General features: G+C 30.3%; 2 long non-coding RNA genes across 2 annotated transcripts in view; both read left to right on the top strand.

Annotated features, from left to right (window-relative positions):
- The window catches only part of LOC142242863 (uncharacterized), a 252,367-nt gene that overhangs the window by 58,681 nt on the left and 166,044 nt on the right, over window positions 1–27,642 (top strand). Inside the window, exon 2 of the long non-coding RNA XR_012724217.1 lies at window positions 23,568–23,656. This is a non-coding gene — a long non-coding RNA (uncharacterized LOC142242863). The remainder of the gene's footprint in view (window positions 1–23,567; window positions 23,657–27,642) is intronic.
- On the top strand, window positions 9,125–9,580 carry LOC142242857 (uncharacterized). The gene is made up of 3 exons (XR_012724215.1): window positions 9,125–9,193; window positions 9,279–9,365; window positions 9,448–9,580. It is a non-coding gene; the product is annotated as an uncharacterized LOC142242857 (long non-coding RNA).

The following is a 27,642-nucleotide window of genomic DNA, read 5'->3' as shown; positions in this document are numbered from 1 at the left end:
CACCCAGAGAAGGAATATGATCACCTCAAACATGTTTTAAGAGCAAAATGTTATTTTTGGGTGGTGATCATGTAACATCGTTTCGCACCCATGATATTTTCTCGGAAATCCTAATTTTTGCTTTGCTTTGCCGTAATTAATTGATTTCTTCGGCACTTTCAATTATTTTTTTTAATTGATTCAATAAACTGTTTTATTTTTTTAAGACCCAGGAAAAATGGAAGTTGTTACAGAAACATTTCTATTAAAGAGCATCCCGGAATCCCCCATCAAGTTTTTTCCACTTCCGATGCAGTTCTTTTGGACAAGTCTACAAACATTTCTTTTAAAGCGTATTCCTATCCATTTTTCCCTTTCCGACGCAGTCCTTTTGGACAAGTCATAGAAAGTACGGAATTAGGCCGTTTTAAGTGAAAATTAAAGTTTTGGGCAATTAAATTTCGCAAAAAAAATCAATAAAAAAGTAAAAAAAAAAATAGTAATAATAAAAATATAACAAGTATGTTATATACGGTCGAAGCTTATGTACCATGGATTGCGTAGAAACTTCTTCTAAACACTGCCATCCACAATCGAATTACTTGGGTTGCGGTAACGCTTGCCGATGGCAAGGTGTCTTAAACCTCCTAACACCGTCCTCTAAATTGTAAGTAAGTCCATACGTGGTATATATTAAATTAACAAAATTTTCTATAGAAATAAAATTTTGACAAAATTTTCTATAGCAAATAAAGTTTTGACAAAATTTTCTACAGAAATAAAGTTCTGACAAAATTTTCTATAGAAATGAAATTTTAACAAAATTTTCTATAGAAATAAAATTTTAACAAAATGTTCTATATGAATAAAATTTTGACAACATTTTCTATAGAAATAAAATTTTGACAAAATTTTCTATAGAAATGTATATGATTATGATTATGAACCGATATGGACATATTTTGATGAAAATACTAACAACATTTTCTATAGAAATAAAATTTTAACAAAATTTTCTATAGAAATAAAATTTTCACAATATTTTCTATAGAAATAAAATTTTGACAAAATTTTCTATAGAAATAAAATTTTGGTAGATTATTTTCGGCTCGAGTGGCAACCATGATTATGAACCGATGTGGACCAATTTTTGTGTGATTGGAGATCAGCTATATATAACTATAGGCCGATATGGACCAATTTTGGTATGGTTGTCAGCGGTCATATACTAACACACGTTCCAAATTTGAACCGGATCGGATGAAATTTGCTTCTCTTTGAGGCTCCGCAAGCCAAATCTGGGGATCGGTTTATATAGGGGCTACATATAATTATGGACCGTTGTGGACCAATTTTTGCATGGTTGTTAGAGACCATGTACCAAAACCTTGTAAAAATTTCTGCCGGATCGGATGAAATTTGCTTCCCTTTGAGGCTCCGCAAGCCAAATCAGGGGATCGGTTTATATGGGGGCTATATATAATTATGGACCGATGAGGACCAATTTTTGCATGGTTGGTAGAGACCATATACCAACACGATGTACCAAATTTCAGCCGGATCGGATGAAATATGCTTCTCTTAGAGGCTCCGCAAGCCAAATCTGAGGGTCCGTTTATATGGGGGCTATACGTAAAAGTGGGCCGATATGGCCCATTTGCAACACCATCTGACCTACATCAATAACAACTACTTGTGGCAAGTTTCAAGTAGATAGCTTGTTTCGTTCGGAAGTTAGCGTGATTTCAACAGACGGACGGACGGACATGCTTAGATCGGGTATATTAACTTTGTCATTCCGTTTGTAACAAATATTGCTCTAAGACCCCATAAATTATATATATTGTGGCTTGTTGTGAAATTCGATGTCGATGTCCGTCCGTCCGTCTGCTGAAATCACTCTAACTTCCGAACGAAACAAGCTGTCGACTTGAAACTTGCCACAAGTAGTTCACTGAAAAAAAAGCATACTCAGTTCCAAAGATTTTGTCTTTACTTTAAAAAATTTGGTATTGATTCCGAGCCAAAGAAGCGGAGAATACAAGTAAGGATACTTTTAAGACACAATTCTCTTTTAAATTTAGGTTTTGTGTACTTGCTTCTAGGAAGCAAATTTTAATGTTTCGCTTTCTCAGCTTTTTTTCTTCATATGCTATCAAAGTCCTTTAAAAACGAGTTAACGGCAACTTTATTTTCCAAATTAGGACTCGACTTCCAGTAGAAATTATGCTATGTTTGAAGTGAAAAACTTCTTTAAAAAAAAAACATGTCCTATATTTGAACGATTTTTTGCTTTGTAGTCAAGATACAAAAAGACAACAAATTTAAAGACAATTTCATTAAATTTAAAGAATTTTTCTGAATTATTAAAGTCAAGTTGACCTTAGCCTATAAATTTTTTCTTTCATGTTAAGATACCCATTTTTAAGTCAAATCACTTAATTATAAGGACAATATGACTTCATTGAAAAGTTTATCGACTTTTGGACAAGGAAAATAACTTTATTTTAGAGAAATGCGTCTTCTATGCTAAGCAAAATTTGTATCCGTATTTTAAAGACATGAAATCTTTGACCTCACGACAATATTTTTTTCAGTGTTGTTATTGATGTAGGTCGGATGGTATTGCAAATGGGTCATATCGGCCCACTTTTACGTATAGCCCCCATACAGTGCTGCCGCTACTACTTCAATCGAAGTATTTTGCTTCATTTTCACAAAATTTACTTCGTATCTCCTTCTTCCAAAAATCTGCTTCACTTTTTGTTCTGCTTCAAATTTTTAAATTTTTCCCCATATTACCTTATTGTTTTTCCTATTCCTTTAATTACGATGAACATAGCGGTTTTAATCATTGAATTATTAACCGATGTGGATCAATTTTTGCATAGTTGTTGGAGACCATATACTTACACCATGTACCAAATTTCAGCTGGATCGGATGAAATTTGCTTCTCTTAGAGTCCCCGCAAGCCAAATTTGGGGGTCCGTTTATATGGGGGCTATACGTAAAAGTGGACCGATATGGCCCATTTGCAACACCATCCGACCTACATCAATAACAACTACTTGTGCCAAGTTTCAAGTCGATAGCTTCTTTCGTTCGGAAGTTAGCATGATTTCAACAGACGGACGGACATGCTCAAATCGACTCAGAATTTCACCACGACCCAGAATATATATACTTTATGGGGTCTTAGAGCAATATTTCGTTGTGTTACAAACGGAATGACAAAGTTAATATACCCCCATCCTATGGTGGAGGGTATAATAAAATGAATTCTATTGTGTTGTTGTCAAAAATGTATGCTACTTCAATTTTATTCAATCTACTCCACTTTTTTCCAAAATCTACTTCACTCAATTTTTCACTAGCGGCAGCACTGCCCCCATATAAACGGACCCTCAGTTTTGGCTTGCGGAGCCTCTAAGAGAAGCAAATTTCATCCGATTCGGTTGAAATTTGGTACGTGGTGTTAGTTTATGGTCTATAACAACCATGCAAAAATTGGTCGATATCGGTCCATAATTATATATAGCCCCCATAAAAACCGATCCCCAGATTTGACCTTCGGAGCATATTGGAGGAGCAAAATTCATCCGATCTGGTTTACATTTTGGTACGTGGTGTTAGTATATGGTCTCTAACAACCATGCAAAAATTGCTTCATATCGGTCCCTAATTATATATAGGCCCCATATTTGACCTCCGGAGCCTCTTGGAGGAGCAAATGTCATCCGATCGACGGTTAGTATTACCACAACCCAAATAATTCGATTGTAGATGACAGTCTTTAGTAGAACTTTCTACGCAATCCATGGTGGAGGGTACATAAGCTTCGGCCTGGTCGAACTTACGGCCGTATATACTTGTTTTGTTTAATATATACCCCGTGTGGACTAACTTAAATTGAGAAGACGGTGTTAGGCGTTTTAAGATATCTTGCCATTGGCAAGTGTTACCGCAACCCAAGTAATTCGATTGTGGATGGCAGTCTTTAGTAGAAGTTTCTATCCAATCCATGGTAGAGGGTACATAAAATTCGGCCTGGCCGAATTTACGGCCATATATACTTGTTTTTATTGATTTTGTATTCTTTTTTTGTGAAATCTAATTGTGCAACCGTAGTTTTTTATTTTTAAACTTAGTTTTCAAAAGCATTTAATGTCTGAAATAACATCATAGTTTAGAATCAATCTCTTCCAAATAAAGTTATTTTAATTAAAAGAAAATTCCCAATCTTTGCTTTAAGAATGGTCTTCTTTAAATTTAGGACACATAAATATGTTAAGGATTTTGCATATTTGATTTAAAGTTGTTTTTTTTTTTAATTAAGCCTAGATCTTTATATTAAAGAAGTATCACCTTTGGCTTGGAGTAAATACCCAAAACCTTAAGGCACGCCGAAAAAAAATCCGTAGTTAAACTAACGCTATTTTTAACTTATTTTTATTGGAAAAAATTATTTGTTGGTAGTTAAATTTTATTATTTTTTTTTCGAAATTTTCCACAGGCTAATGAAATTTTCCCGTTTTTATGTATGTCTCAACCATTTTATGAACTAAACGTGGGTATAAAGTTCAATGACCGGACACATAAGTTCAATATGAACTAAAGCAAAAAAAATTTCATGCGATTCCCAAAAATAGTAAGAATGAACTACAGTATGGTTAAACTGATCATGATTTGGCGCCAATAATTTTGTTCTTTACTTTTAGTTAATTTTTTTCTTCTATAAGAAGGTGTAATTTCGTGAGTTGTAGTTAAAAGGTACAACAGAGCATTAAATTTTCCATTCATTTCTAAGAAAATAAATTTTTGACAAAATTTTATATAGAAATACAAAATTTAACAAAATTTTCTATAGAAATAGAATTTTGTCTACATTTTCTATAGAAATGAAATTTTGGCAAAATTTTCTATAAAAATAAAATTTTGACAAAATTTTCTATAGAAATAAAATTTTTACAACATTTTCTATAGAAATAAAATTTTGACAAAATTGTCTATAGAAATAAAATTTTGACAAAATTTTCTATAGAAATAAAATTTTGAAAAAAATTTAATAGAACAAAAATGTTTACAAAATTTTCTATAGAAATAAAATTTTGACAAAATTTACTGTAGAAATAAAATTTTAACAAAATTTTCTATAGAAATAAAATTTTAACAAAATTTTCTATAGAATGAAATTTTAACAAAATTTTCTATAGAAATAAAATTTTCTATAAAAATAAAAATTTGACAAAATTTTATATAGAAATAAAATTTTGACAAAATTTACTGTAGAAACAAAATTTTAACAAAATTTTCTATAGAATAAAATTTTAACAAAATTTTCTATAGAAATAAAAGTTTGACGAAATTTTTATAAAAATAAAAATTTGACAAAATTTTTTATAGAAATAAAATCTTTACAAAATTTTCTATAGAAATAAAATTTTGACAAAATTTTCTATAAAAATAAAAATTTGACAAAATTTAGAAATTCTTGCCACTTTAACCTAACTACACTCAAAAAAAAGTGAACACTCTATTTCACTAAAGCCATATTAACTTTATATTAGTTCATAGAATCATTATGTTTGGAAAAAGTTTATTTTAGTCAAATAATTTTTTGCGTATGTTAGTTAAATGAACTAAAAAACGGGAAAAAGTTATACACAAATAAAGCATAAAGATTTCCTAATTTCGTATTTCTTACAAAATAGTTCATTATTTCTTTAAATTTGTAAATTTTACCAAAAATGTGTCCATCATGAACTTCGTATGTCACTAAAGACATTCTTGCAATTTGGAACTCCAAGATTTCTCTTAAAACTACAAAATTTTCTTTAACTACTGAAAAAATTTAGTTATGTCTAATAAATTTTCTTGAATTTGTCGAAAAATATTTACTTATTTTTGCCATATCGGAGTGATGCCAGCGCTTGTAATACCGTTTAGTTAAAATTTTCTAAAAAAGTTCCAAATTTTCTAAAGTTAATCGAAAGTTATCTTTCCTGGTGGGTTCACTGTTTTTTTCAGTGTATAGACCGATATGGACCAAATTTAATATGGTTGTTAGCGGCCATATACTAACACCACGTTCCCAATTTCAGCCGGATCGGATGAAATTTGCTTCTCTGTGAGGCTCCGCAAGCCAAATCTGGGGATCGGTTTATATGGGGACCATATATAATTATGGGCCGATGTGGACCAATTTTTGCATGGTTGTTAGAGACCATATACCAACACCATGTACCAACTTTCAGCCGGATCGGATGAAATATGCTTCTCTTAGAGGCTCCGCAAGCCAAATCTGAGGGTCCGTTTACATGGGGGCTATATGTAAAAGTGGACCGATATGGCCCATTTGCAATACCATCTAACCTACATCAATAACAATTACTTGTACCCAGGTTTGAAGTCGATAGCTTGTTTCGTTCGGAAGTTAGCGTGATTTGAACAGACGGACGGACGGACATTCTTAGATCGACTCAGAATTTCACCACTACCCAGAATATATATTTGTAGACTTACTTTATGGGGGTCTTAGAGCAATATTTCGATGTGTTACGAACGGAATGACATATTTAATATACCCCCCATCCTATGGTGGAGGGTATGACATTTTTTTTAATATTATTTTTATACAAAACTGAGTTCATTATGCTTTTGTTGATGCAATGCATAGTTATGTATGATAATTTTCTGTTCTTTTATGAAATTAATAATTTCGTTTTTAAGCAAAAAATTAGTTTGTTTTAATATTATTTACATTATGATGATTTTTTGGGAAAAAAGTGGCGATTTTTCTTGAAATTTTATTTTATTGGTGGAATGGCTTCTAATAGGAGAAAACCAAATTAGGTAACTGAGCACTTTGAGCAAGCGAATCACGAATTTGACTTCGCTCTTTAGAACTTGACTTTTTTGGGCTTCGGTGATTCAAGCTTATTTTACAATATGTGTTACATCTGCTTTTGCGATATATTCGGCTCACGAGCAAGTCATCTACCACTGCGGCGTGAATTTCGATATAATGTAGCCCTCACTTTTCGCATAATTTCTGGGGTTGTCACCGTTTTTTCGTCCAGTTTTTGGATACAACACTGCAAGTAATGCGCCGTCCAGACTCTATAAGTTTATGCTGTCGGAATGTCTGTGTTTGTAAAGAATCTTACAGTGTGGCCGAACGCTAAGAAATGTCGGAGATAATTAAAATATCGATAAATTTGCTATCGATCCCATTAGCATGTTAATGGGATTAACAAGCTAATGCGATTATGTCTTTGAACATAACCCTATATTCAATATCTGGGATATGTTCGACACGAGCATTGTCGTCCCGATAAACTTAAAGTCTGGCCGGCGCATAATGAGCAGTTTTGTATATTTGTTCCACGTAGGAATCAGCTTCAATGTACTTCCTCCTTGAGTGGTTACATGATTTGCTTTCAGCTTGAATGAAGTAACTTTAACACAAGCAATTTGGGCTTGTGGTTTAAATCAAGCATAATTCTTCATAGATTCTCAATGTGTTACTACTCTCCGATATTTTGCGAATAATTACAAACTTTGTTACTATATCGCTGCATAATCAGACTATGTATAAAAATTTAGTTTTCCACTTCCTGTGATTCGTACTTTATGTTATCACACAGAAAAAAAAGTGTCTTGTAAAATTAAGGACCATTTTGACTTCCACATAGTTCAACAAATTTACTGTAATATAGTTCATTTTTCGTAACCACAACGAAAATTAACTTAGCTAAAGCAAAACTTATAAAAATTCAGTAAATGTTTTTTAGTTCACTAACTACGAAATGGGAAGTATTTTTCCTTAAATAAATTTCCAACACAGTAGTTAATGCATCGTTGATTCTATTATAAAAATACATGGGCAATATAAAAATCTTACTACGAAATGTGGACAATTTACTAAGAAAAAATTTTGTATGGAAAAAAAATTTTGTAGTAAAAATTAACTTAACGACATTACCGATTCGTACGATGACTACCTACAGATTATTTCCCTTTTTATTATATGTTGGAGTGTTTTTACTCACATTGAAAATTTTAGTTAAAATAGAATAAAAATTAGTTAATATAATCCTTGACAGGTGTATATAATTTTTATAGATTCCTCATAATTTTATATAATTTTACCTTAACTTATATATAGAATTCCAACTAATCAATAAACGTGCTACTGGAAAATGTGAGTACATCATGCGAGGGAGTTTTTAGAGACATTTTGTGTATATCTCGTATGATTGTTTGTGTTTGTTATTGCGTCATTTATGCTGTTGTTGGTTGTTTTGATTCTAGAGACAATGGAATGTTCCTTGTTGGTATCTTTTGTGGTGAGAGTTGTTTTTTTGCAATAGCAAGATCAGAAAGGGATCGTGTGTGTGTGTGGAGTTGTTTTTCTTTACGCCAGGTATGTATCCCTTATGACTATTTGTGTCTTTGAGTTTTATTGTTGCATTCAGTTATGTTGATGCATTTATGAAGTGCACACGTGGATTTAATTTTGCAAAATTGTACGTGCGGTATTGGTGTTTATTAATGAAAATACATTTATTTCGAAACATTTTAGAAACTGAGAAGTGAATGATGTGATGTTAGAGGAATCAAAAACGCCTTTTATTGATAAAAAACAAATAATAGATTGAGGAACTGTATATTTCTGTTAATATGTTAGTTTAAAATTAGTGCGGATTTTAAATTGATTTACATAAAAAATATACAACATGAGTGGTAATAGGATGATTTATATTTATTCTACATCTGGATCACAGGTTGAGAAGCAACCATTTTTTTGAATCTATATTTTTTATGTTACAGCAATTCCTACAGGTGAGTACTAAGTTCGAGTTTAGCCGCTAAAATTAAAAATAAATCACTAAGCAAAGTATAAAATTATACGTCTTCGATACAAATTTAAATATAACTTGATGGAGAATAGCCCAAATCAAGTTTTTTATAAAGATTATTTTTTATAATGGATTATTAAAGAAAACTTATCATGGAAATTGCAATTTTAGCCGCTAAACTCGAACTTAATATCCACCTTAAATACTAAATGCTATACTGACAAGTGGAAATTATGTCTAATTTTATAATATTTTTTATTTCAAATTTATTCTGAGAATAATTTCAATAACGTCCCATTTGTCCATGGATATGATTCCAATAATGTACCTACTGGATGGATTTTTCAATGTGGTAAGTTTTTCTATAAACGGTATTTTGTCCGTTTTTAATAAAACCAAAATTTCAATTTATTAAAAATTATTTTTTTCACTTGCAGGTAGACAGGTCTCGTAATGGTAATTTTTTGAATATTCTTACTGTTTAATACTAATTAAGCTGATATCCTTCTTGGCTCTTGAAAACCGTAAGTTAAAGATCAATATGAACGATAGAATTAATTAATTAATAATATTTTTCTTATATTTTGTATAACTTTGCAATTTCAGATGCTTATAAGCCAAATCCGCCCAACAAAAGTTAGCCAAAATCGATGAAATTGGACAATTCAATTGAATATAGCAACTTATGCCACATATATCTTTCATATGGATAGAAAACATGAAAATTTAAATTAATTAGTTTAGTCCTAATAACATAGAATATTACTCTTTTGAAGAAGCAATTACTAACTACCGACAAGTAAATGCGTCCAACGTACTAAAACAATATTTTCTTTATTGTATATCATAAGCCATAGTTTTGTGTAATATAATAATAATTCTTTGAAATAAAATACTAGTGGTAATAGAAAATTGACTTGTTTTGTACGAAAAATTTCTTAGTTGTATACAGGCTTGTTGTACCTTTGATGCCTCAATTTCTCTACTTTTTTGAAAATTATACCGACAAACAGTTTATTTCAAACCAATTTCTTAATACAGGTTTCCCAAAAAATTGTTAATTGTTAATAGCAGGAATATTTTGAATGAGTTTAACTATATTCTTCCCACAGCATAGTAATAATGAACTAAAATACGATGTAATACATGAACTAATTTATAAGAAAATCATGAACTTATCTAGATGAAAAAATTCTTTGGCGCCAAATCATGGTCATTCTTACTATGGGTTAGTTCATTTTTCATAAAAAATAGTAAACTTTTTTTTCGGTGCATTATTAGAAACAATTTTTTATATATAATATGCTCCTTTTAGTACTGATAGTACAATTTAAGAAACTCTGATCGGCAAATGTATACATTTTTGAACATTACACTGGAAGCATTACAAGCCACATATGTAAATTAAACGCATTTCATTGTGAAAATTAAAACAATAACATTTGCATACATCGTGTGATTGTTGTTGGTGGGAGTTTGTATTTGTTTGTTGCTTGTAAGTTTTTATGTGAACCGAAAATTTGTTACTTTTAACGCTTCAGACTCGTAGCTCTTGTTCCTAATGTTAAATCGTGTTGTTGTGGTTGTTGTACTCAGAGGGTTTGTTGTAGCACTAACCAAGTTTTTGCTTCTACCATAAGAATAGATAGCGCAGCTTTGGTTAAAAATCGTAGCAAAAATAAACATTAAGCAAACAACATGGACATGATGATGTTTCAGTGCTACCAGAGTATCAGAAGCATTGGTGCGCATGTGCACACGTTGGCTTTTGTGCGAATGTTGAATATTACCCGGTTGTGTTGTGAGCGAACGCAATCAATAGACCTATGTGTAGATAGGTGCTATGTTATTCATGTTAACCATGTTTTTTTTTTTTTTTTTCATAACACTAGCTTACAAGAATATTGTCGAGGAATGCCGAACTAAAACTGTTTGACGTTCATACACTGAAAAAAAAGCATACTCGGTTCCAAAGATTTTGTCTTTACTTTAAAAAATTTGGTATTGATTCCGAGCCAAAGAAGCGGAGAGTACAAGTAAGGATACTTTTAAGACACAATTCTCTTTTAAATTTAGGTTTTGTGTACTTGCTTCTAGGAAGCAAATTTTAATTTTTCGCTTTCTTTCCTTTAAAAACGAGTTAACGGCAACTTTATTTTCCAAATTAGGACTCGACTTCCAGTAGAAATTATGCTATGTTTGAAGTAAAAAACTTCTTTAAAGTTTTGAAAAACATGTCCTATATTTGAACGATTTTTTGCTTTGTAGTTAAGATGCAAAAAGACGACAAATTTAAAGACAATTTCATTAAATTTAAAGAATTTTTCTGAATTATTAAAGTCAAGTTGACCTTAGCCTATACATTTTTTCTTTCATGTTAAGATACCCATTTTTAAGTCAAATCGCTTTATTATATTCATTGAAAAGTTTATCGACTTTTGGACAAGGAAAATAACTTTTTTTTTGAGAAATGCGTCTTCTATGCTAAGCAAAATTTGTATTCGTATTTTAAAGACATGAAATCTTTGACCTCACGACAATATTTTTTTCAGTGTAGTAGGGAAATAGGATTAATTAAATATTATAAGTTAGTGCATATGTTTGTAACACCCAGAAGGAGACGAGGTAGACATATGGTGTCTTTGGCAATAATGCTCAGGGTGGTTCCCTGAGTCGATATAACCATGTCCGTCTGTCCGTCCGTCTGTCTGTGAACACATTTTTGTGATCAAAGTCTAAGTCGCAATATAAGTCCAATCGCCTTCAAATTTGACACGTGTTCCTTTTTTGGGTCAGCATAGAACCCTATTGATTTTGGAAGAAATCGGTTCAGATTTAGATATATCTCCCATATATATTTTTCGCCCGATATGCACATATATGGCCCCAGACGCCAGAGTTTTGGCCCAATTTGGTTGAAATTTTGCACTAGGAGTACAATTAGTAGTATAGTCATGTGTGCCATATTTGATTGAAATCGGTTCAGATTTAGATTTAGCTTCCATATATAGCCCGATATGGACTTATATGGACCCAGAAGCCAGAGTTTTGGCCCAATTTGGTTGAAATTTTGCACTAGGAGTACAATTAGTAGTATAGTCATGTGTGCCAAATTTGATTGAAATTGGTTCAGACTTAGATATAGCTCCCATATATATCTTTAGCCCGATATGGAATATTATGGTCCTAGAAGCCAGAGTTTTGGTTCAATTTGGTTCAAATTTTGCACACGAAGTACAATTCGTAGTATAGTCATGTGTGCCAAATTTGATTGAAATCGGTTCAGATTTAGATATAGCTCCCATATATATCTTTCGCCCGATATGGACTAATATGTTCCTAGAAGCCAGAGTTTTGGCCCAATTTGGTTGAAATTTTGCACTAGGAGCACAATTAGTAGTGTAGAGTAATTGTACTCAATTTGATTGAAATCGGTTCAGATTTAGATATAGCTCCCATATATATCTTTCGCCCGATATGGACTAATATGGTTCTTCTAATAGCCAGAGTTTTGGCCCAATTTGGTTGAAATTTTGCACAGGGAGTAGATTTAGCATTGTAGCTATGCGTGCCAAATTTGATTGAAATCGGTTCAGATTTATATATAGCTCCCATATATAGCTTTGCCCGATTTACACTCATATGACCACAGAGGCCATTTTTTACTCCGGTTTAGTTGAAATTTTGCACAGGGAGTAGAATTAGCATTGTAGCTATGCGTGCCCAATTTGGTTGACATCGGTTCAGATTTAGATATAGCTCCCATATATATGTTTATCTGATTTCGACAAAATACCAACATTTTCCTTGTAAAATCGCCACTGCTTAGTCGAAAAGTTGTAAAAAATTTCCTAAACGTCTAATACATATATATCGAGTGATAAACCATAAATAAACTTTTGCGTAGTTTCCCCAAAATTTCTTCAGATTTAAAAGTTTCCCATATTTTTTTACTAACATATATTTTACTAACATAGTGCATTAGCCGACTTAAATTGTGAGTCTATAGATTTTGTAGAAGTCTATCAAATTCTGTCCAGGTCGAGTGATATTTAAATGTATGTATTTGGGACAAACCTTTATATATAGCCCCCAACACATTTGACGGATGTGATACGGTATCGAAAATTTGGTTGTACAAAGTGGTGCAGGGTATGATTTGGGGCCCCGCCCGACCTTAGAGTTTCATTACTTGTTTTTTTTTTTTTTAAATCCTACTCCATCTTAAGGACAAAACGACTTTTTGTGAATGAGAAAACCTTTGCACCCTGTCCGAAAGAGTTTTTGTGTTAAACAAAAACTCTTTCGGACAGGGTGGCTTATATATATTGCAACAAACTTCAGGTTTCTGTCATTTCTAAACATCTCGACTGACAACAGACAGATATATTCCATTGACACTCACGGTTGCCACACTTGGTAGAATTCTACCAAAAAATGGTAGATTATTTTACTGTTTGCTGGATTGGCAGAATTCTTGATGTTCTGGTAGATCTTGCAAAAATATTCCGCCATAATTAAGAGGTACTTAAATTTTTTATGGAAATAAAATTTTGACCAAATTTTCTATAGAAATGAAATTATGACCAAATTTCCTATAGAAAAATTTTTTTTTTGACAGTAGTGATTATGGTAAACAATAAAAGAAAGAAAGAAAATAAAATGTTGGCCAAATCTTTTATAAAAATAAAATTTTGGAAAAATTTTCTATAGAAATAACATTTTTACAAAATTTCCTATAGAAAATAAATTTTGGCAAAATCTTTTCTAAAAATAACATGTTGGCAAAATCTTTTATAAAAATAACATTTTGGCGAAATTTTCTATAGAAATAAAATTTTTACAAAATTTCCTATAGAAAATAAATTTTGGCAAAATCTTTTCTAAAAATAACATTTAGGCAAAATCTTTTATAAAAATAAAATTTTGGCAAAAGTTTTTATTTGTTTTGTTGTTGTTTCTTTGATTTCAGGGCTTTGCCCAAATAAATTTGACAAGTATACTTTTCCTTTGTTGGTTAAGCTACACTTGTAAAGGGTGATTTGTTAAGAGTTTGATAACTTTTTTTAAAAAAAAAACGCATAAAATTTGTAAAATCTCATCGGTTCTTTATTTGAAACGTTAGATTGGTCCATGACATTTACTTTTTGAAGATAATTTCATTTAAATGTTGACCGCGGCTGCGTCTTAGGTGGTCCATTCGGAAAGTCCAATTTTGGGCAACTTTTTCGAGCATTTCGGCCGGAATAGCCCGAATTTCTTCGGAAATGTTGTCTTCCAAAGCTGGAATAGTTGCTGGCTTATTTCTGTAGACTTTAGACTTGACGTAGCCCCACAAAAAATAGTCTAAAGGCGTCAAATCGCATGATCTTGGTGGCCAACTTACCGGTCCATTTCTTGAGATGAATTGTTCTCCGAAGTTTTCCCTCAAAATGGCCATAGAATCGCGAGCTGTGTGGCATGTAGCGCCATCTTGTTGAAACCACATGTCAACCAAGTTCAGTTCTTCCATTTTTGGCAACAAAAAGTTTGTTAGCATCGAACGATAGCGATCGCCATTCACCGTAACGTTGCGTCCAACAGCATCTTTGAAAAAATACGGTCCAATGATTCCACCAGCGTACAAACCACACCAAACAGTGCATTTTTCGGGATGCATGGGCAGTTCTTGAACGGCTTCTGGTTGCTCTTCACTCCAAATGCGGCAATTTTGCTTATTTACGTAGCCATTCAACCAGAAATGAGCCTCATCGCTGAACAAAATTTGTCGATAAAAAAGCGGATTTTCTGCCAACTTTTCTAGGGCCCATTCACTGAAAATTCGACGTTGTGGCTCGTTAGTAAGTCTATTCATGATGAAATGTCAAAGCATACTGAGCATCTTTCTCTTTGACACCATGTCTGAAATCCCACGTGATCTGTCAAATACTAATGCATGAAAATCCTAACCTCAAAAGAATCACCCTTTAGATTAGTCAATAAATGGTTTTAAGCTGAAATCAAAAAACAACAATAATGATTAAAGAACAAAACCAACAATAACAAAACAAAACGAATGAAATAAAATTTTGACAAAATTTTCTATAGAAATAAAATTTTGACAAAATTTTCTATAGAAATAAAGTTTTGACAAAATTTTCTATAGAAATAAAATTTTGACGAAATTTTCTATAGAAATAAAATTTTGACAAAATTTTGACAAAATTTTCTATAGAAATAAAATTTTGACTAAATTTTCTTTAGAAATAAAATTTGGACAAAATTTTGTATAGAAATAAAATTTTGACAAAATTTTCTATAAAAATAAAATTTTGACAAAAATTTTTATAGAAATAAAATGTTGACAAACTTTTGTATAGCAATAAAATTTTGACAAAGTTTTCTATGGAAAACCACATTCCTCATCAGCATCCTCTACTTGCAGCAAAACTATCAACCAATTATCAGAATAAATTCAGGCAGTTCATTAAACCCAACAATGAACCACACTTGCAACTTCCGAAAAAAGGTTTTACATGATAGACGGCTTATGCCGAAATAAATTCGTACAAACATATCTCTTTTCCTTTGCCACCGTCAAATCATCGATTTGAGTGCAGTAAAGAACAAAACCAACAATAACAAAACAAAACGAATAAAAGAAGAGGAAGCACGCTCAAAATAAACCCAGCCAAATGCCCTCAAATCGATGATTTGACGGTGGCAAAGGAAAAGAGCATTAAAAAATATCAACGTGTCCATCACCACAAGATGGCTTTTAGCCGGGAATGGACCGAAATGCCACATAGTCACTTTTGTGCAGACAGTGATGGCTTTGTTGGCCATAATTCGCGTCAAAGGTAGCCAATTCGAACAAATCTAAATTGATTCTAAAATTTGATATTATTTCCGACATAATTCCGTTTTGAGCAATAAAATACAAACCGTTCTTCCGAGCTTAGTTCTTGAGCATCTGGTATTTCGAATATATTTTCGAAATTTGTAATTGGTCCATATCACAAATTGTGATATGGACCAATACGAGGCTCAAATTGAAAAAAACAGGCCCATAATCCGAAGAAAAAGCGCCCTTTACCCAGAATGGCGCACACCCATACAGAACATTCATGAACGGCGTGCTCATTTAAAAACGATCCGTTCATGAAAGTGAATCAACACACATGTGGTGTCAAACAGACAGTTTCAATCAGACAACGATAAAATGACGCCATGCGTTCTCAAAACAACAACCAGCGTTCATGATCTGAAAACGTAATGGTTACGAATTTATAAAAAAAATATCCGCTACCGTGACTCGAACCGCGATTGGCAGTACCATACGCGCCATAAGAACGTCTAACGAATATTTTTATTTTTATGTCAAAAAAAAGACGAAACCGTGAACATTCCGTTCTGATTTTTCGTGAACGTTTCCGTTTCATTTTGTTATCGTCCGTTCACGGTTTTGGAACGTACTTTTATACCCGTCTTCATATAAACCCACCCCCCGATTTGGCGTCTTGGTCTTCTAGAAACCGTGTTTTCTATCCGATTTGCCTGAAATTGGAAATCTATACTAAAACATGGACCGATGGTGTGCATCGGTCCATGTTTTAGTATAGCCCCCCTATAGACCGATCTCCTATGTATAGCTCCCATATAGACCGATCTTCTGAGTTTGGGCTTCTAGAAACCATAGTTTTTATCCGATTTGCCTGAAATTGTAAATATGCTGGCCACAAAAATCTGTATCGGATTTAGTTTTTATAGGTCAATTTTGTACGGACTGCATATAGATCGATTTCACTTCTTGATCATGAAAATTGTTTGAAACTGAATATCAAATTTCCCGATTTTACTTCTAGTAATCATGTTAATAAAAGGGGGTAAAAATCTTCAGATTTAAGATTTCCAATGATTCCCCAAAAGCTCAACCAAAAATGGTTCTTTTAAATCTCGAATGGGGTCTAGTCATCATAGGTAAAATCTTTAAATTTCTCTTCGGGAAGCGAACTGGTTGAACTGATATGCTTGGGAGAATATCTGTCATTAATCCCCTGAAATTCTGTATATTATCCGGCCGAAAAGTGGTTCTTATAAATCCCGAATGTGGTCTAGTCATCATAGGTAGAATCTTTAAATTTCTCTTCGGGAAGCGAACTGGTTGAACTGATATGCTTGGGAGAATATCTGTCATTAATCCCCTGAAATTCTGTATATTATACGGCCGAACTTACTGCTGTATATACTTGTTTTCTATTAGTGCACTGACTCACTGGACTCACATTGCTCAAATGGTCGAGTTATACTATATGAACTGCTGTCCCACCATTCTCCTGACTTGGCCGCGAAGGTTAAAAATATAAGTCGTATGAATACATCATTGCCATATACATTTTTTGTAAGATAAAAAAGGTGGATTTTAATTTTTTTCTGTTGCATAGTGTAAGCATTTGGTGCTGAAAACCTATTTTCCAAACCATTCATAAGTAGGACAGGAGACTCGATAAAATGATTCATTATTAGAACACACTTGGTAGATGGTTGTTTTTTCTGATGTGCTTTGAAGACATATCGATGTGTTGCCTCTATATCATGCAATATTTCCCGACTTGTAAATTTCATAACTCAATCATTTCGGTTAGGATACCAAATGATTTTTGTATAGAACAGGTGGGTTTTCTCAGTCCCCAAAGACTATTCAGTCCATTGTGATACCGCAGTCATTTATTAGGATTGTGTTAAAATCCAATTTATTTGCAAATCTATGTTTATATTACCGCCCCTTTCAGTCGGTGCGAAGGTTTCAATTTAGTTCCCTAAATTTTTTTTTTTCAGTTTTCTATATATTTTTTGTGTAAATTAACCCATGTTAAAAATGTGATTCAATGCAGTTTCAGCGACATGATTTTGTTATGGTGTTGACAACATGTGACACCATTGCTGTGAATTCCGTTTTTCACAATTCTCTCGGGGTTTAATCACACAATGTGGTGTTGTGGTTGTCAATTTTGATGAACATACATCATTTGAGTATTAATGAAGGTCATGATTCACAATGTGAAAACTCATAACGAATTTTTTGTGTTGTGTTGTAAATTGATGGATTGGTTTAATTTGTGTGAGAAGTGGCGCAATTGTCGAAAATTTCATTATTAAAATAAAATATTAGACCAATTATATACTGGATATACATATATACTGGGTTTCATAGCTTCTCTAAGTGGTTTCACTGCAATATGGAACGCCGTTCGGACTCGTCTATAAAAGGGGGTCCCTTGTCATTGAGTTTAACATGGAATCGGGCAGCACTCAGTGATAAGAGAGAAGTTCACCAATGTGGTATCACAATGGATTGAATAGTCTAAGTGAACCTGATACATCGGGCTGCCACCCAGTGTTGCCAGGTGATTTTTGATTCTTCCCCCCAAATCTTAAGAAAAAAAACCCTAAATTGGTCTAGACTTTTTTCAAAAACCCCCAAAAAAATTAAGAATATTAATAAGTCAAAAAGGTGTCCCAAATTTCGTTAAAAAATCCTGCAGTGATACACTTTGCAAATTAAATTTAACACAATATATATACTGAAATATTTTTTCTGAAGAACAAAATTTCTTTTGAAGTAAATAAAAATCAGTAGATAACATCATTATACCACTTTTCACAAATTCGGGTTTATTTGTCTAAAATTTCGTTCCTGAGGAAAGTAATTTTTCTATGGGTATAATCAGGGCTGTGGAGCCGGAGTCGGAGTCGGAGTCTTGGAGTCGGAGTCTGATGATTTTGCTGGAGTCGGAGTCGTAAAAATTTTGCTCGACTCCGACTCCGGCTAAACCAAATTTTTTAAAACACTTCACATTTTTGTAACTAAGCAAGTTTTTACGCAAATTAGTTTCCATTGCGTTATTCATTCGATCAATGTACAGCATGATTGTAAATGACAATCAACTTCCAATTACGGCTATCTTTTTATGTTTCCTAGAATGTTAGACTAGCAGATGGGCTGGATCGATCCATTTTAATGCCCATATCAATTTATTTCAAATATTTCGAACAATCGAAATTATTTTTTTTTTAATTTTATTTTAAGGCCATATACATATGTGCAAGGCCGTAGCCAGGATTTTAATTCGGGGGGGGGGGGGGGGGGGGGTCAACTTTAAAAAAATATTCATATAATCTCATGTGTAGAAAATTTTATTTATGTATAGGTATGTATACAATATTTTTATAATATTAAATTGAGCCGATGGGCTTTTTGGGCAGCAAATAAATCAATGACTTCTTTAGTCGGCACATTTATTCGGCGATGAACCGAAATTAATGTCAATCCATTGAGTCTACTCTAGCTAGTCGAATTTCTAAGATACGTCTTTAATCTCTTCATTGTTGAAAATGAACGTCAGTACCGTAGTACCCAAGCGAAGGATTTGGTACCTTTTGTGTAGACATTTTTGAGTCGATATCAGATTTATGGTACAATGGCTTTGACAAAATATTTTAATATTCTGAGGATTTTATTGAACTTCAAGAATGTTTTAGTCGAAAAAAGAATGCGATTCTATATTATCGATTTTTTATTTTGGTAGAAAATGTTGTCAAAATTTTATTCATATATAGAATTTTTGCAAAATTTTATTTTTATAGAAAATTTTGTCAAAATTTTATTTCAATTGAAAATTTTGTAAAAATTTTATTTCTTTAGGAAATTTTGTCAAAATTTTATGACTGTAGAAAGTTGTGTCAAAATTTTGTTTCTATAGAATATTTTGCAAAATTTTATTTCTATAGAAAATTTTGTTTGTTACACAAAATTTTTTTTCAAAATTTTATTTCTATTGATAATTTTATTTCTATAAAAATTTAAGTCAAAATTTTATTTCTATAGAAAATTTAGCCAAAATTTTATAGTAATAGATTTTTTTATTAGAAAATTTGGTCAAAATTTTATTTTTATAGAAAATTTGGTCAAAATTTTATTTCTATAGAAAATTTTGCCAAAATTTTATAGTAATAGATTTTTTTATTAGAAAATTTGGCCAAAATTTTATTTCTATAGAAAATTTTGTCACAATTTTATTTCTATAGAAAATTTAGTCAAAATATTGTTTCTGTAGAATATTTTGCAGAATTTTATTTACTACACAAAAATTTTTCTAAAATTGTTTTTTTATTGATAATTTTTTCAAAATTTTATTTCTATAAGAAAAAATTGTCAAATTTTATTTCTATAACAAATTTTCTCAAATTTTTTTTTTTACTGATACTCATTGATACTCACTGCTATAAAGAGTGTATTCAAAATTTTATTACTATAGAAATATTTTTTTCTATATAAAATGTAGTCAAAATTTTATTTCTATAGAAAATTTAGTCAAAATTTTATTTCTATAGAATATTTTGCAAAATTTTATTTCTATAGAAAATTTTGCAAAATTGTGTTTGTTACACAATTTTTGTTTTAAATTGTATTTCTGCTGTTAATTTTTTCAAACTTTTATTTCTATAAAAAAAATTTTCCCAAATTTTATTTCTATAAAAATTTTATTCAAAATTTTATTTCTATATATTTGGTCAAAATTTGATTTCTATAGAAAATTTTGTCAAAATTTTATTTCTATAGAAAATTTAGTCAAAATTTTGTTTCTGTAGAAAATTTTGCAAAATTTTATTTACTAGACAAAATTTTTTCCAAAATTGTATGCTCACTGATACTCACTGCTAAGTCGAAAACTTGTAGAAATGACTCAAATTTTTCAATGAAAAAATCATAAATGCATTTTTGCGAAATTGTCTTAAAAATTATAAATATTTCCCAAATATTGCCCGAGATTTTGTAGAAGTCTGATTTAAGATTTTATCAAAATGTAGATCTAAATACAAAATTGTGCAGAGTATATTATAATCGGCCCGCCCGACTTTAGACTTTCCTTGCATTTTTATTTTTTGTTAAAATTGTGTTACGTCCCATAACTTTTTTTTGCACACATAAATAAATACGATACTTTATATCGATTCACTTAGGGTACCCCCACAATAGAACTACAAATTAGTGGTATTAAAATGAGATTTAGTTATATTACCCGGAGTCGACTCCGGAGTCGGAGTCGAGCTGATGAAAAATGCTGGAGTCGGAGTCGAGCAAAATTGGCTCGACTCCACAGCCCTGGGTATAATAATAAAATGTATATCAATATAAAGAGCAGACAAAACAATATAATTCTATGTATAAATCTTTCAAATCAAATTAATTAAAACAACGGCTTATAAAATATAAATAATAGAAATAAAAAATAAACAAAAATTAAAGTTCAGTAAATATATACATTATTCGCCAAAATTGTGAAATTATGAGACCAATAATTTAATGTTACAATACCATTTCTTAATTTGTTTTTAATTGTATCAAATATTAAAAATGCCCCTTCAACAGATGCGTTTAAAACAGAATGTCATTGCTTAACATACTTGCTTGTATTTAAGAACATGGGTTGGCTTCCCTCATTTTTTTTTTCAAAATTCATGCCAGAATTGTTCTAAATTTTGTTGAGAATTGCTCCACTTTATAGGGTCTAAAATAATTTTTTACCCCCAAAAATCCCCCCAAATAAATGTTACCCCTAAAAATCCCCCTAAACGTGTAAAAACCCCTAAATTTGGGGGGAAAACCCCCAACCAGGCAACACTGCTGCCACCTAACCTAACCAGTGTTACCGTTATGCGACTTTAGTCGCATTTTGCAACCTTTTTGACGTCATGCGACTTTTTGTGCGACGCATGAGTGCGACTAAAGTCGCACAAAAGGGAAGTGATTAAATTTTAAGCAATTTTTATAAGTGGGAATTCATCGCCGTGCGCCTTACGCGAAGCCACCGCAACGGCCCTCCTTGTATACAAAGGGTCATGGATTCAAACCCAGTTTCGACCAAAGAGCAAAATGTGTTTCTACGGTGGATGCTGAATGTTTCAAAGCTTCTCCACAACAATGTGAGACGCCAGAACAGGCTATAAAAAAAAAGAGTTCACTTTTCAATGACAAGTTGTCATTGAGCTAAACATAGAAGCACTCATAACTAAGAGAGAAGTAAATCACGTATAGTATCACAATGGACACCTAACCTACAATACCTACCCTACACGGTGTTCTGGTTTGCTGCATATCATTTCAACCACTAGCTCCGTTCGAGTTCCCACTAATTTTTGATAATTATCACAAATTTTTACTGGAGTCTTTCGTTTATTCCAAAAAGCCAGCAAAAGAGAGCCAGAGGAATAGATAAGTTGAAAGTTTTTGCTAGGAATTTTTTCCCAGTAAAATCTTGCAAGAGTTAGCCATAAACAAATAATACGTACAATATATTTCACAGAGTTAATTAGGAGTGTAGTATAAAAAATAAATATTTTTGTTTTTTAATTGATTTAAATGCATTTAATTGGCTGATAGTAAATTGACACTGGATGGCGTTCTCGTATTTTTCTGCTAATTTTAGGAAGGAGTAAAAAATTCATTTTTTATTTTTTGCAAGTTTACGTTTTACTGGATTTTATAATACAATAAGTTGTTAAAATATCTCTTTATGTTAAAGGGAGTGTTCCTTTATTGTTTTTGTGTTGATTTATAGAAGATTTTTTATGCGACCTTTTTTTGAGTATGCGACTTTTTTTGCGACTTTTTAAATATTTCCAACGGTAACACTGCCCACGACCCTTGGCATGCAAGTCGGACTTAGCAACCACTGCTCCACGGTGCCCAACTAAATGTATTTTTCTGTTAAATAAGCTTTCTTTAATCGGCTCGTGGGCGCCGCAAGCTATGCTATATAAATATAACTTATATGGGTAATTGTCTATTGATGACAATAACAGCTACATAGCTCAATGGATCGTGTGTAGGCTTACAAATTACATGGTCCGCGGTTCGATTCTCCGTCCAGGCGAAAGGTAAAAAAATTTTAAAAATTTATAAAATCGTATAATTTCTTCTACATTGTTTGTATTACAGAAAAAGGTGCTAATAACGAAAAAACTTCGTGGAAGTGAGAAAGATGTGAGGGAAAATGCAATTAGCTAGAAAAAATTTGTTTGTCTTTATGAAATTGTTTTTACATCCTGGGAAAGAATAAACGTTTATCACAAAAAGTATATACTTTTCTTCCAAATAACATACACTTCCTTTCAACGAAAAGCAAATGAGAAACGAACTTTGTTTGTCTAAAATTTCGTTTGGCAGGAAAGAATTATTTTTTTGCGTGTTCCAATTAAGCTTTTTATCAAAATGAAGACTCAAGTATTTGACGCTATCTGCTTGGGAAAAATGCTCCTGTTTAAAAATAAATGTCTACTAAATAATTAATTATGGTTTTATCTGGAAACATTTTTGATTTAATTAAAATGTTAATGGAGATAATTAATATCTGCAATAGAATTATTTTTTAATTCGATTACAGAGTTAATTGTATCAGTTAATTCTTGAATTGTTTACTTTTTCAACTTCAATCAACTTTTTAATTGGAAATATTTTGGTGATAGTCCTGTCTGTGTGGTTATAACGCAGTTTACACTACACACGAATAACTTTTTTGTCAAATAAACTCATACTGCAATTGGTGCCTTGTAAACAATATAGTAAGCTGTCATTGCTATTTGGACATAACTTAGTAAAACTTGGTGCCAATTATCCTGTATAATTTGATCTGTTCTGTAAATCTCAGTAATTCCAAACAAAATATTTATTTTTTTCTTTTCAGTGTCCTTAATGAGGTAAACAATGAAATTCAAAATATACTCACCACCATCTTTATTTTGCCAAGTGAAACGATTTTCAAATATTTCTAAGGTAGGTAATGTTTTATTTTCGTTTATATACATAATTCAATGTCTATTTACAATAGTTTATTTAAATTTAGTTTTGTTATAAATGTAAAAAAAAATAATAAAAGAACAATAGCAAATAATTTAAATTACATAAGGAAAGAAAAGAAAATTTACATTTATTTCTATTTTACTAAAACTAATGAAACAAGATTTATTTGCATTTCTCAGCCTGTTCCTGTTTATTTTGAATATTTCTTCTTGTTCTATTAATGATTTTAGTTCTTTTTTTATATCACTATCGTTATTGTTACTGTCGATGTTTGTTTGTTAAACAATAATACTAAAACTATGACTGGTTTTTTGCATTTGCAACTGAAGAACTACTATAAAAAAAGTCTGATAACAAGAAGCCTACAATAGATTGGGTCAAACTTTTCAAAAAGAAGTTATTCTTATACTTAAATATTTTTTTTGAAAAAAAAAAAACTATTAATATATTTCTGGGGCCTTCGCAAAAATAGGTTTAATAATTTAATACTCCTAAGGTCTTACCGTGTTGCCAAAAAAATACCTTGCTCGTGCGAAAATTTAACTAAATCAGATTTCCATATAACGATGCTTAAATAAGGAAAATTTACTGAAATTTTTTGATTTTGGACTATCGTTTATGAGAATGAAGTCCGCCCATTTTCGTCGGTGGCAGTCTACTCTGTGTCAATAAAGTATCCAACATATCAAACCAAAAGTATTCGACCCATTATTCGATTCCATTCATTTCTTATGTTCATGATTTTTGCTAAATTATTATAGAATCGTGGTATTGAATAAATTTGGACGAAAGATTAAATTTTTGGTGGGAAATTTGACAAATTTGAAGATTTTTTCAGCTTTGAAGGAATGTATATTGATTGATTGCCGTCAGTCGCTATTAGCCACTTAATCAGAAATGAAATTTTGACAAAATTTTCTATAGAAATAAAATTTTGACAAAATTTTCTATAGAAAAAATGTTGACAAAATTTTCTATAGAAATAAAATTTTGACAACATTTTCTATAGAAATAAAATATTGACAAAATTTTCTATAGAAATAAAATATTGGCAAAATTTTCTATAGAAATAAAATTTTGACAAAATTTTCTATAGAAATAAAATTTTGACAAAATTTTCTTAAGAAATAAAATTTTTACAAAATTTTCTATAGAAATAAAATTTTGACAAAATTTTCTATAGAAATAAAATTTTGACAAAATGTTCTATAGAAATAAAATTTTGACAAAATTTTCTATAGAAATAAAATATTGACAACATTTTCTATAGAAATAAAATATTGACAAAATTTTCTATAGAAATAAAATTTTGACAAAATGTTCTATAGAAATAAAATTTTGACAAAATTATAAAAATTATATTAAAATAAAATATTGACAAAATTTTCTATCGAAAAAAAATGTTGACAAAATTGTCAATAGAAATAAAACAAAATTTTCTATAGAAATAAAATTTTTGACAAAATTTTCTATAGAAATAAAATTTTGACAAAATTTCCCATAGAAATAAAATGTTGACAAAATTTTCTATAGAAATAAAACTTTGACAAAATTTCCTATAGAAATAAAATTTTGACAAAATTTTCTATAGAAATAAAATTTTGACAAAATGTTTATAGAAATAAAATTTTGACAAAATGTTCTATAGAAATAAAATTTTGACAAAATTATAAAAATTATATTAAAATAAAATATTGACAAAATTTTCTATCGAAAAAAAATTTTGACAAAATTGTCAATAGAAATAAAACAAAATTTTCTATAGAAATAAAATTTTTGACAAAATTTTCTATAGAAATAAAATTTTGACAAAATTTCCCATAGAAATAAAATGTTGACAAAATTTTCTATAGAAATAAAACTTTGACAAAATTTCCTATAGAAATAAAATTTTGACAAAATTTTCTATAGAAATAAAATTTTGACAAAATTTTCTATAGAAATAAAATTTTTACAAAATTTTCTATAGAAATAAAATTTTGACAAAATTTTCTATAGAAATAAAATTTTGACAAAATGTTCTATAGAAATAAAATTTTGACAAAATTTTCTATAGAAATAAAATATTGACAAAATTTTCTATCGAAAAAAATTTTGACAAAATTTTCTATAGAAATAAAATTTTGACAAAATTTCTCATAGAAATAAAATTTTGACAAAATTTTCTATAGAAATAAAATTTTGACAAAATTTCCTATAGAAATAAAATTTTGACAATATTTTCTATAGAAATAAAATTTTGACAAAATTTTCTATAGACATAAAATTTTGACAAAATTTTCTATAGAAATAAAATATTGAAACAATTTTTTTATAGAAATAAAATTTTGACAAAATGTTCTATAGAAATAACATTTTGACAAAATTTTCTATAGAAAAAAAATATTGACAAAATTTTCTATAGAAATAAAATGTTGACAAAATTTTCTATAGAAAGAAAATTTTTGACAAAATTTTCTATAGAAATACAATTTTGACAAAATTTTCTATAGAAATAAAATTTTGAAAAATTTTGTCTATAGAAATAAATTTTGACAACATTTTCTATAGAAATAAAATGTTGACAAAATTTTTTATAGAAATACAATTTTCACAAAATAAAATTTTCTATTCTTTTTGTTTTGTTATTGTTGGTTTTGTTCTTTAAGCGTTGTTTTTGTTTTTTATTGCAGCTTAAAACCATACATTGACTAAACTACAAGTGTAGCTTAATGTTGGTTTTGTTCTTTAAGCATTGTTTTTGTTTTTTATTGCAGCTTAAAACCATACATTGACTAAACTACAAGTGTAGCTTAACCAACAGAGGAAAAGAATGTTTGTCAAATTTATTTGGGCAAAGCCCTATAGACTGCAAGATGGTTGGATGGACGCACGTTTCGGGAGGTTCAAGTGTGGTTCATTGTTGGGTTTAATGAAGTGCCTGAATTTATTCTGATAATTGGTTGATAGTTTTGCTGCAAGTAGAGGATGCTGATGAGGAATGTGGTAATTCCGAAACGTGCGTCCATCCATCCATCTTGCAGTCTATACGGCTTTGCCCAAATAAATTTGACAAACATTCTTTTCCTCTGTTGGTTAAGCTACACTTGTAGTTTAGTCAATGTATGATTTTAAGCTGAAATCAAAAACAACAACAATGATTAAAGAACAAAACCAACAATAACAAAACAAAACGAATGAAATAAAATTTTGACAAAATTACCTATAGAAATAAAATTTTGACAAAGTTTTCTATAGAAATAAAATTTGGACAAAATTTTCTATAGAAATAAAATTTGGACAAAATTTTCTATAGAAATAAAATTTTGACAAAATTTTCTATAGATATAAAATTTTTACTAAATTTTCTATAGAAATAAAATTTTGACAAAAATTTCTATAGAAATAAAATTTTGACAAAATTTTCTATAGAAATAAAATTTTTAAAAATTTTCTATAGAAATAAAATTTTTATAACATTTTCTATAGAAATAAAATTTTGACAAAATTTTCTATAGAAATAAAATTTTGACAACATTTTCTATAGAAATAAAATATTGACAAAATTTTCTATAGAAATAAAATATTGGCAAAATTTTCTATAGAAATAAAATTTTGACAAAATTTTCTATAGAAATAAAATTTTGACAAAATTTTCTTAAGAAATAAAATTTTGAGAAAAAAATAAAATAGAAATAAAATTTTGACAAAAAATACCCAATATAATGAAAATCCTTAATATCTGAAATTGAAGTCCACTGTTTCTTATCTTCAATATCAACATTTGAATTTATTTTAAAAACAAGTAAAATTGGGTAGTCGACATGGTATTGTTACCATAATCGACAAATCGATCTTTAACAATCGGTTGAGAGGAAAATTTGATGTAGCTGAAAATTCACGAAAAATCGAAAAAGATGTCAAAGGTCGAGTTTTGTAAAAGTAAAAAGTACGTTTTTACAATTTTTAAAAATATTAAA

Source organism: Haematobia irritans, chromosome 1 (genome assembly GCF_050003625.1).
Source record: "Haematobia irritans isolate KBUSLIRL chromosome 1, ASM5000362v1, whole genome shotgun sequence".
Taxonomy (NCBI): domain Eukaryota; kingdom Metazoa; phylum Arthropoda; class Insecta; order Diptera; family Muscidae; genus Haematobia; species Haematobia irritans.
Note: the sequence above shows the minus strand (reverse complement) of the source record. Positions and strands in the feature narration are given on the sequence as shown.